This window comes from Pinus tabuliformis, chromosome 4_1 (assembly GCF_031772625.1).
Source record: "Pinus tabuliformis cultivar Carrire ecotype Pingquan chromosome 4_1, CPIR1, whole genome shotgun sequence".
In the NCBI taxonomy this organism is placed as follows: Eukaryota; Viridiplantae; Streptophyta; class Pinopsida; order Pinales; family Pinaceae; genus Pinus; species Pinus tabuliformis.
In genome coordinates, this window is record NC_142303.1 from 630,945,024 (window position 1) to 630,954,296 (window position 9,273).

The following is a 9,273-nucleotide window of genomic DNA, read 5'->3' on the forward strand; positions in this document are numbered from 1 at the left end:
TAATACACATCTAACATTGAATTCCATATAAAAAAGACCTATCTATAGGATTACATGTCTCTACAAATTCTCTTCATATCACTACAAATTCTCTTCTAATTCAGAATTCATTAATCTATCACACGCACCTCTCCTCCTCAGCCATCGACTGTTGCTACAAACTCACCAATGACCATTGAACCTAAGTATGAATATTTTGAAACAAATCATGTCCTCCTCTATCTCGCGCTGCGGAAAATTAAGAACATCAAGATCTGCATGCAAAACGCTCTTCAAGCGACTTTCAAGTAAATTTATTGTTATAGACCATTCAGTCTCCGTAGTCGAAAACTGTGCATTGTACACCCAAAATCCAAGAGGATCTACATCAATAGCTTTGTCCTATTTACCTTCAATAACAAATTCTCTTCATTTTGACTTCAAAATATTGTAGGGAATTTATGAAAATTCCATAACAGACAGACAACAAAAATGCTCTGTTTTTATACTCTGTTTTAACACAGAAAACTCATAAAAACAGAAAAAAAATCGTTCTCTGCCCTGGTGTTGCAGCAACGTAGTTTGGTGTTGCAGCAACGCCGAAACTGGTGTTTTAGCAACACAAAAAAAAATATTTTCTGAAAACTGAATTTCAACAGTGCACAACAAAAGGGTAGTTGTATTTATGTATAATACTTCCTCTAACAGACGGATTTCTACAAGGCTACTTTAAAGACAGTTCAAAACTTAAAAAAAACTTCATGCTGTAAACAGAAAATACATTACTGTGTCTACACTGTTGTACATTACAGAAAACAAAATACTCTATCTCCTCTGAAAAATCAACAGGCTGTTTTTCACTGCGGTGTCTGCACTCTGCATTGCTGTGACTGCACTACTGTGCATTTACAAAACACTCTGTTTCTGGTCAGAACTAATGTTGTTGTAACACTCTGTTTCAGCTCAGAATGCTGCTGTAACACGCTGCTGTAACACTCTGTTTCTTCCTTGAAACATTTTACACTGCTGTGTGTAAATTACATTCATACATTCACGCTACTGCATACATAAAAAAAACTTCTACACTGTTGTGCATTACAAAGAGAGCTCTGTCTCTGTTCCAAAAAAAAAAAACTAACACACTGTTGTGTCTGCATTACATTTTTCAGATTCAACAGAAAACTAAAACTTCACGCTTTTCCTTTTTGCCATAAAAACAAAATTGTACCTGTGAATTAAAATAAAATAAAATTAAAAATCCTACCTACATTTACCAACTACAGCAATAAATTACCATCATTCCGTGGGTGACCACCATTCCGTAATAAATTGTTGTGTAATGGCTGATTCAGGAAAAGACTGGAGCTGCGGCTGTTTAATGGCAATTTCATCAATGTAGAGGTATGGCTGTTGATTCATCAGTACAGGAGTATGGAAAAGGACAGGCCCTGCAGTTGAAAATAATATTTCAACATTCCCCTTTAGTTTCAACTGCTGGGTTATCAGTCATACCCAGACATTTCCTCAAAAATTCAAAACTTTTCTGTCCCAAAGGCTTGGTTAGAATGTCTGCAACCTGCGCCTGAGTTTTGCAATGTACTAAGACAATTTCTCCATTATTTACCAACTTTCTGATATAATGAAACCTTGTGTCAATGTGTTTCGTTCTCTTATGAAACACAGAATTTTTGGATAATGCAATAGCAGAACTGTTGTCACAATAAATCACAGTTCCTTTTACCTGCTCTTGGCCTAAGCTCCTTAACATCCTTCTCATCCAAATTGCTTGACATGCTGCTGATGTAGCTGCCACGTACTCTGCTTCTGCTGTAGACAATGCCACAATTGGCTGTTTCTTGGAAGCCCATGAAATGGCTCCTGAACCCATATGAAAAACATAACCGGAAGTGCTTTTCCGATCATCTACACTTCCAGCCCAATCACTATCAGTGTATCATGCTAAATTTGAACATTCTGAAGTAGTATATAAAATTCCAAACCTTTTGGTACCTTTGACATACCTCAGAATTCTTTTTGCTGCCTGCCAATGTGCTTCCTTTGGCCTCTCCATGAATCTGGAAATTAAACTAACAACAAACATAATGTCAGGCCTAGTAGCTGTTAAATACATAAGGCTGCCAACAATACTCTTGTACAAACTAGGATCAAAATCCTTGCTGTTGTCCTCTCTGCTGAGTTTTAATCCCATTACTGTGGGAGTGATCGCTGCTTTGCATTCTTACATGTTAAATCTGCCCAACACTTGATTTACATATCTAGCTTGTGAGATAAAAATTCCTTTTTCATTTTGATCTACTTCTATGCCTAAGAAGTATCTCAAGAAACCCATGTCAGTCATTTCAAATTCCTCTTTCATGACTGATTTAAAATTCTCAATGAGTTGATCATCATTACCTGTGAAAATAACATCATCAACATATAAGACAACAATTAAAATTTTACCATCTTTTTCTTTGATGTAGACGGTGGGTTCTCCTTCACACTTGTCAAATTCATTATCCAATAGATATGAATCTATCCTGCTGTATCATGCTCTTGGCGCTTGCTTCAGCCCATAAAGAGCTTTCTTCAATCTGCACACTTTGTGCTCTTCACATTTCTTCTCATAGCCTAGAGGTTGCTCGGTGTAAACCTCTTCCATTAATACTCCATTCAAGAATGCTGACTTCACGTCCATTTGGTAAACTTTCCATTTGTTTTGTGCTACTATGGACAACATTGCTCTTACTGTTTCCATTCTTGCAACCGGTGCGAAAGTCTCCTCATAATCTCTTCCATACTGCTGCTTGTATCCCTTGACAACAAGTCTTGCCTTATGCCTTTCTATCTTGCCTTCAGCATTACTCTTGGTCTTGTAGACCCATTTAACTCCAATGTCTTCTTTACCTTTTGGTAGCTCAACTAAATCCCGTGTCTTATTTCTTTCTATTGCATTCATCTCCTCATCCATAGCTTCTATCCATTTCTTATCTTTAATTGCATCTTCGAAATGAACAGGGTCATCAACATGACAATACAAAGCAAACAGGGAATTCATTCCTTCATCATAAATATCACTTAAATTTCTGAATTTCTTACCTCTTTCATTCGGTGTGCAAGTGCTTGTAGATGCACTTGAATTTCCTCCTTGTGGTGTGCTTGGAGAAGCACTCTCATTTCTCCTCAAGGGTGTCTCTTGCTGTTCTGTTGTTAGTGCTGCTATTTGGGGATGTGTTTCAGCCAACTGCTCATCATCATCATCATGAGACAAACAGTTTTTAACATTAACTGTTTTCTCTATGCTTCCATCCCAAGCTTCCTCTTCAATAAATTGAACATCTCTGCTCACAAAAAACTTCTTGGTGGATGGGATATATAACCTGTAAGCTTTAGATTCTTCACTGTATCCAATGAAAATACATTTCTCCCCTTTTCTGTCCAACTTCCTCCTCAGTTGATCCGGAATGTGTGCATAGGCCACACATCCAAAAACTTTCAAGTGGGTGACACCTTGCTTTCTCCCACTCCATGCTTCTTCCGGCACTTTGTTCAACACTGCTTTTGTAGGACACCTATTAAAAATATACACTTCACAATTTACAGCTCCAACCCAATAATCATTTGGCAAATGCTTTGCCTTCAGCATGCTCCTTGCCATATCCATGATGGTCCTATTCTTCCTTTCAGCAACTCCATTTTGTTGTGGGGTGTACCTAGCTGTAAATTGTTTGTGAATTCCATTTTCTCTACAAAATCGTAGGAATTCCTTGGAAATATACTCACCTCCTCTGTCAGTTCTCAAAAATTTTATATGCAGCCCACTTTGGTTCTCCACAAGTGCTTTGAAATTTCAAAATTTCTCAAACACTTCACTTTTGTTCTTAAGGAAATATACCCAAGTTTTTCTTGTAAAGTCATCAATAAATGTTAAGAAATATTGGCTACCTTCTAATGATGGAGCTTGCATCGGTCCACATAAATCTGAGTGGATGATCTCTAAGGGTGCCTTTGCCCTTATGCTTTTACCTGATGGAAAACTTTCTCTATGTTGTTTCCCCAAACTGCAACCTTCACAAAGGTTGTCGGGTTTCTCTATCAATGGTAATCCTCTTACCATTCCTTTTCTGCTTAACAAGTTTAGACCTCCAAAATTGAGATGTCCAAATCTCAAGTGCCACAACCAATTTTCATCCTTTGGCACGCTTTGGAAAGTCTCTTGTGTCACTGCTGCAACTTCTTCTTTATTTTTCAAATCTGCTCTTATTCTAATAGGGAACATTCTATTCCTTGTCATCTTCACTTCAGCAATGCATCGCTTGCTGGGTGCTCTGTCTATAATGGTGCATACATCATTCTTAAAGAAAACACTGTACCCCTTATGGACAAGCTGTCCAATACTCAAGAGGTTACACCTCATTCCAGGGACATAGTAGACATCTGCTATGGTTTTCTTTTCTCCTTGCTTTGTAAATATTTTTACCTCTCCTTTTCCCATAACAGAAATTTTGCTATCAGTTCCTGGTGTGACTTCTGATTTCACATTTTTATCTAGGGCAGAAAAGAAGGCTATGTTTCCTGTCATATGGTTGCTGCAACCTGAATCTAAAAACCATATGTCTTCACTGTTTGTTTCAGCCATATTACAAGCTAACAGCACATTATTTTGGTTGATATTTTTACTAGTAATGTTTGCATTAGATCTATTGATCATATCATGTTGTTTCTTCTTACATTCACTGGCATAGTGCCCATATTTTTTACAATAATAGCATTGGACATTGGATTTTTCATACCTTTGTCCTTGAGCATGATGTTGTCCTCTTTGCTGACTGTTGCCTTGGCCTTGCTTCTGATTTGGATTGCTGCCTCTTCCTTGAGCATTTGCTGGGCTGTTCCTTCCACCTCTGTTTTGACTTCTGCCTCTTCCTCTCTTGTTTCCTCTGCCTTGACCTCTTCCTCTTCCAAAAGACATCTGGGTCTTGAAGGCTTGCTCTAGAGATGAGTTTTCATTCCTACTCAACCTCTGCTCATGTGTTATCAGTGATGCATGTAGTTCATCAACTGAAAAGTTTGAGAGATCCTTTGTCTCTTCAATGGTGGTGACAATCGCATCAAACTTTGAGGGTAATACCCTCAATATTTTCTCCACAATCCTCCTTTCTTCAATGGTTTCTCCATGAGTCCTCATCTGTGTGATCAGACCAATCACATGTGTGAAGAATGAGTCAATGTTGTCTGACTCCTTCATGTTCAGATTCTCAAAATCCTTCCCCAACAATTGTAGTTTTGTTGTCTTCACTCTCTCCATGCCTTGATAGGCTGTCTTGAGAGTTTGCCATGCTTCATTAGATGTCTTAGCTGCTGTTATTCTTGGAAATACACTCTGGTCCACTGCTTGATACAACAATACAATGGATTTTGCACCCTTCTTCCTATTTCTCTTCAGTAGATCTTTCTCTCCCTGAGTTAAGTTGTTAAATTGATTTTCATCTGCTGGTTCTGCAAACCCAGATTCAACTAATTCCCATAAATCTTGAGAGATAAACACGGCTCTCGTGGTTATGGCCCAATAGTCATAGTTTTTCCCATTAAACTGTGGGAGCTGGGTATTAAACATACCCATACTAGTGCTAGTGCTAGCCATTCTTTCAATACTTGACTGTGTAAAAAAATTCACTGACTCTCTTCACTCTGTTGGTGAAGTTGCTACAACAATAAACCCTTCCTTCAGCTTCTTTGACACTTCAAAGAGCCTGGACTAGCTCTGATACCATGTTGGGAATTTATGAAAATTCCATAACAGACAGACAACAAAAATGCTCTGTTTTTATACTCGTTGCAGCAACTTAGTTTGGTGTTGCAGCAACGCCGAAACTGGTGTTTCAGCAACACAAAAAAATATATTTTCTGAAAACTGAATTTCAACAGTGCAAAGCAAAAGGGTAGTTGTATTTATGTATAATACTTCCTCTAACAGAGGGATTTCTACAAGGCTACTTTAAAGACAGTTCAAAACTTAAAAAAAACTTCATGCTGTAAACAAAAAATACATTACTGTGTCTACACTGCTGTACATTACAGAAAACAAAATACTCTGTCTCCTCTGAAAAATCAACAGGTTGTTTTTCACTGCTGTGTTTGCACTCTGCATTGTTGTGACTGCACTCCTGTGCATTTACAAAACACTCTGTTTCTGGTCAGAACTAATGTTGTTGTAACACTCTGTTTCAGCTCAGAATGCTGCTGTAACACACTGCTGTAATACGCTGTTGTAACACTCTGTTTCTTCCTTGAAACATTTTACACTGCTGTGTGTAAATTACATTCATACATTCACGCTACTGCATACATAAAAAAAAACTTCTGCACTGTTGTGCATTACAAAGAGAACTCTGTCTCTGTTCCAAGAAAAAAAACTAACACACTGTTGTGTCTGCATTACATTTTTCAGATTCAACAGAAAACTAAAACTTCACGCTTTTCATTTTTGCCGTAAAAACAAAACTGTACCTATGAATTAAAATAAAAGAAAATTAAAAATCCTACCTACATTTACCAATTACATCAATAAATTACCATCATTTCGTGAGTGACCACCATTCCGTAATAAATTGTTGTGTAATGGCTCATTCAGGAAAACACTGGAGCTGCGGCTGTTTAATGGCAGTTTCATCAATGTAGAGGTATGGTTGTTGATTCATCAGTACAGGAGTATGGCAAAGGACAGGCCCTGCAGTTGAAAATAATATTTCAACAAATATCAAATATTTCTGACTCTTTGACCTTGATTTTTTTCCTTCGGTTTCAGTCATTTCTTCCTTTCATGACCCTGATCACCTTAATGTCTAGAGTTATTTGGCTTTTGGACTTTCACACAAAAATGGATATATAGTATTATTATGTATTTAGGCTACACTAATATAGATTCATCTTTAATCACGAAGGAATCAATTTTTTGAGATGTAAACCTCTTTTAGAATAGAAAAATTAAATAAAAAATTTGCACATTACAAATTTGATCCATCTCAAAACTGACTAAATTTGTAATATATATATATATATATATATATCATTACACATTTAATCAACTTCTAGATGGATCAAATATGTCATGTGTAATTTTTCATTGTTTAAATTGTATTTTTTAATTTATAAAATGGATTCAATGTCTTCAAAATTTATTCAGAAACTCTAATTGTGTACACTGCACAACTTAAACTTGTAATTCCAACATATATTTTCCCTATTTCAAATAAAATTGAAGTTAAAAATATAAAAATAGAGAGTCATAATGTAAAACAGTGAGATTAATTAAAATGTTTAATGATAAAAGAAAATCGATTAATTTATATAGTGTATATATAGTTTCCTCTAATCATATATAATATATCATATATTTTTTGATACATTAATTTGATACTAAGAATTAAATGACTTACATATCTCTTTCTAGGTGAATTGTTTTGAATTTTAATTACTCTTCTAGCAATTAAATATTCTGGAATATTTTTTATACAAAGTTTTCATGTTCAAGTATGAAAATATAAGTTGATTTTTTTTCTTCTTTAACTTTTACTTAGTTTATTGCTATATAAAATTGAGATATGATTATGATATTTGATATTAACATTTTTTTGAGTTAGAGAGAGAGCAAAGTCTTCGTTTTTGTTTTTTCTTATTGTAGCATATATTTTTTTATTTAAATATTTTTTTAAAAAGACATGTGTCAACTTGAGGTTGAGCACTAACATAGTTACACATCTCCATGTGATGGAGAATGAGACTCTAGGCTCAATCACATTCAATGTGAACACCATAACTATGACTTATCCACACATAGACTAAGTTCAATCCTCTCTTGCACATTCCAACTAGCTCCAACTTGACACTCCAATCCACAACTTATACACACTCCACCTCTTTGAATTGATAGACACTTGCACAATAGTCAATGTATACAATGTAACCCATAAATAAAATATTTCATTGCGTATCTTGAATAAAATATATCCATGTCAACTATGTATATATTATATAAAACAATTTAAAATAAAAAAATCTTGAGGATTAATACAATTTGTTGCGTGAAAATCTTGATGATTAATACGTTTTGTTATGTGAAATTCTTTTTATGCTCAACAAGAAGTTGATACAGGGCATATATATAAAAAATCAACATAAATCTATGTTAACCTCAGATTTATCAAAGACACAAATAAATCAATAGATCAAAGCTCTTCCAATACTAACGTCTTTAAATTTTTTATCTCCAAAAATTTTATCTGTCTTAATACTTGATAAATCCAACTTAAAATAAGTCTATGTTAATCCTAATACACATGTGACATGTATAATGAAAATTTAATAAAAAATAATATAATCACTCTTCAATTAAAACTTATGATTAAGTTTATAACTTTAATGGCAATAAACTCTTTAATGCTCTGATACTGCTATTCTAATATCATAGAGTTGCATCTCGGCTCCGGTAAAATCGTGGAAAGATGTACATCTAATTATATATACCATGATTTTACAGAGGAACTTGATGAATCTACGAATGACGCTGACAGCAAGTGCCTTCGGGCACTCATTCAGGTATCTACCATGCTAGGAGAAGCTACAGGTCTGGAGAACAACAATGTTAGCTTTTCAGGATATCCAGTAATTGAATATCACCAATAACATGCAAGCTGCTGGTTCGTGCCTGAGCAGCCCGGAGGAAGATCTCCTGACAGCGTGTCCATGGGATCCTCGGATCAACGGATTATTTTCTTTGAGATCGGATTCAGTATCAGCATGTCCAAGATTGGACAATTTCTTTCCGACGTAAAGAACCTTCGGGACACCGTTCCGAGCAGCTTGTGTGGGGTTGAGTCGTACAATGGTTTTCTTATGCGTTATATGAACGCTTCGAGTGCTTATTTGGGAAAAGAAGAAGATTCAGTAGAAGTCGACATGACGTATTATCGGGCCAAGGATCCCAACACTCCTAGACTTTATGAAGATGTGTGGGAGGAAATTGAGCAAATGGCGGTCATGAAATATGGAGCCCTGCCTCAATGGGGAAAGAAGTAGAACCGAAACGTTGCCTTTGACGGGGTCATCAAAAACTATAACAAATATGGTGCCTTTCTATCAGTGAAGAACAAGTTGGATCCTAACGGACTTTTGTCCAATGATTGGACTGACGCTGTTCTGGGAATAGGGAAGGCGCGAGTGATCATTTGGAAGGACGGATGTGCTCTCGAAGGACTGTGCGTCTGCTCAGAAGACGGGCACTGTGCTCCTACA

At 36.0% G+C, this 9,273-nt stretch overlaps 1 pseudogene; it reads left to right on the forward strand.

The window, feature by feature from the left end:
* Window positions 1-8,724: 8,724 nt before the first annotated feature.
* On the forward strand, window positions 8,725-9,057 carry LOC149177624 (putative truncated L-gulonolactone oxidase 7, mitochondrial pseudogene; annotated as a pseudogene).
* Window positions 9,058-9,273: the final 216 nt, after the last annotated feature.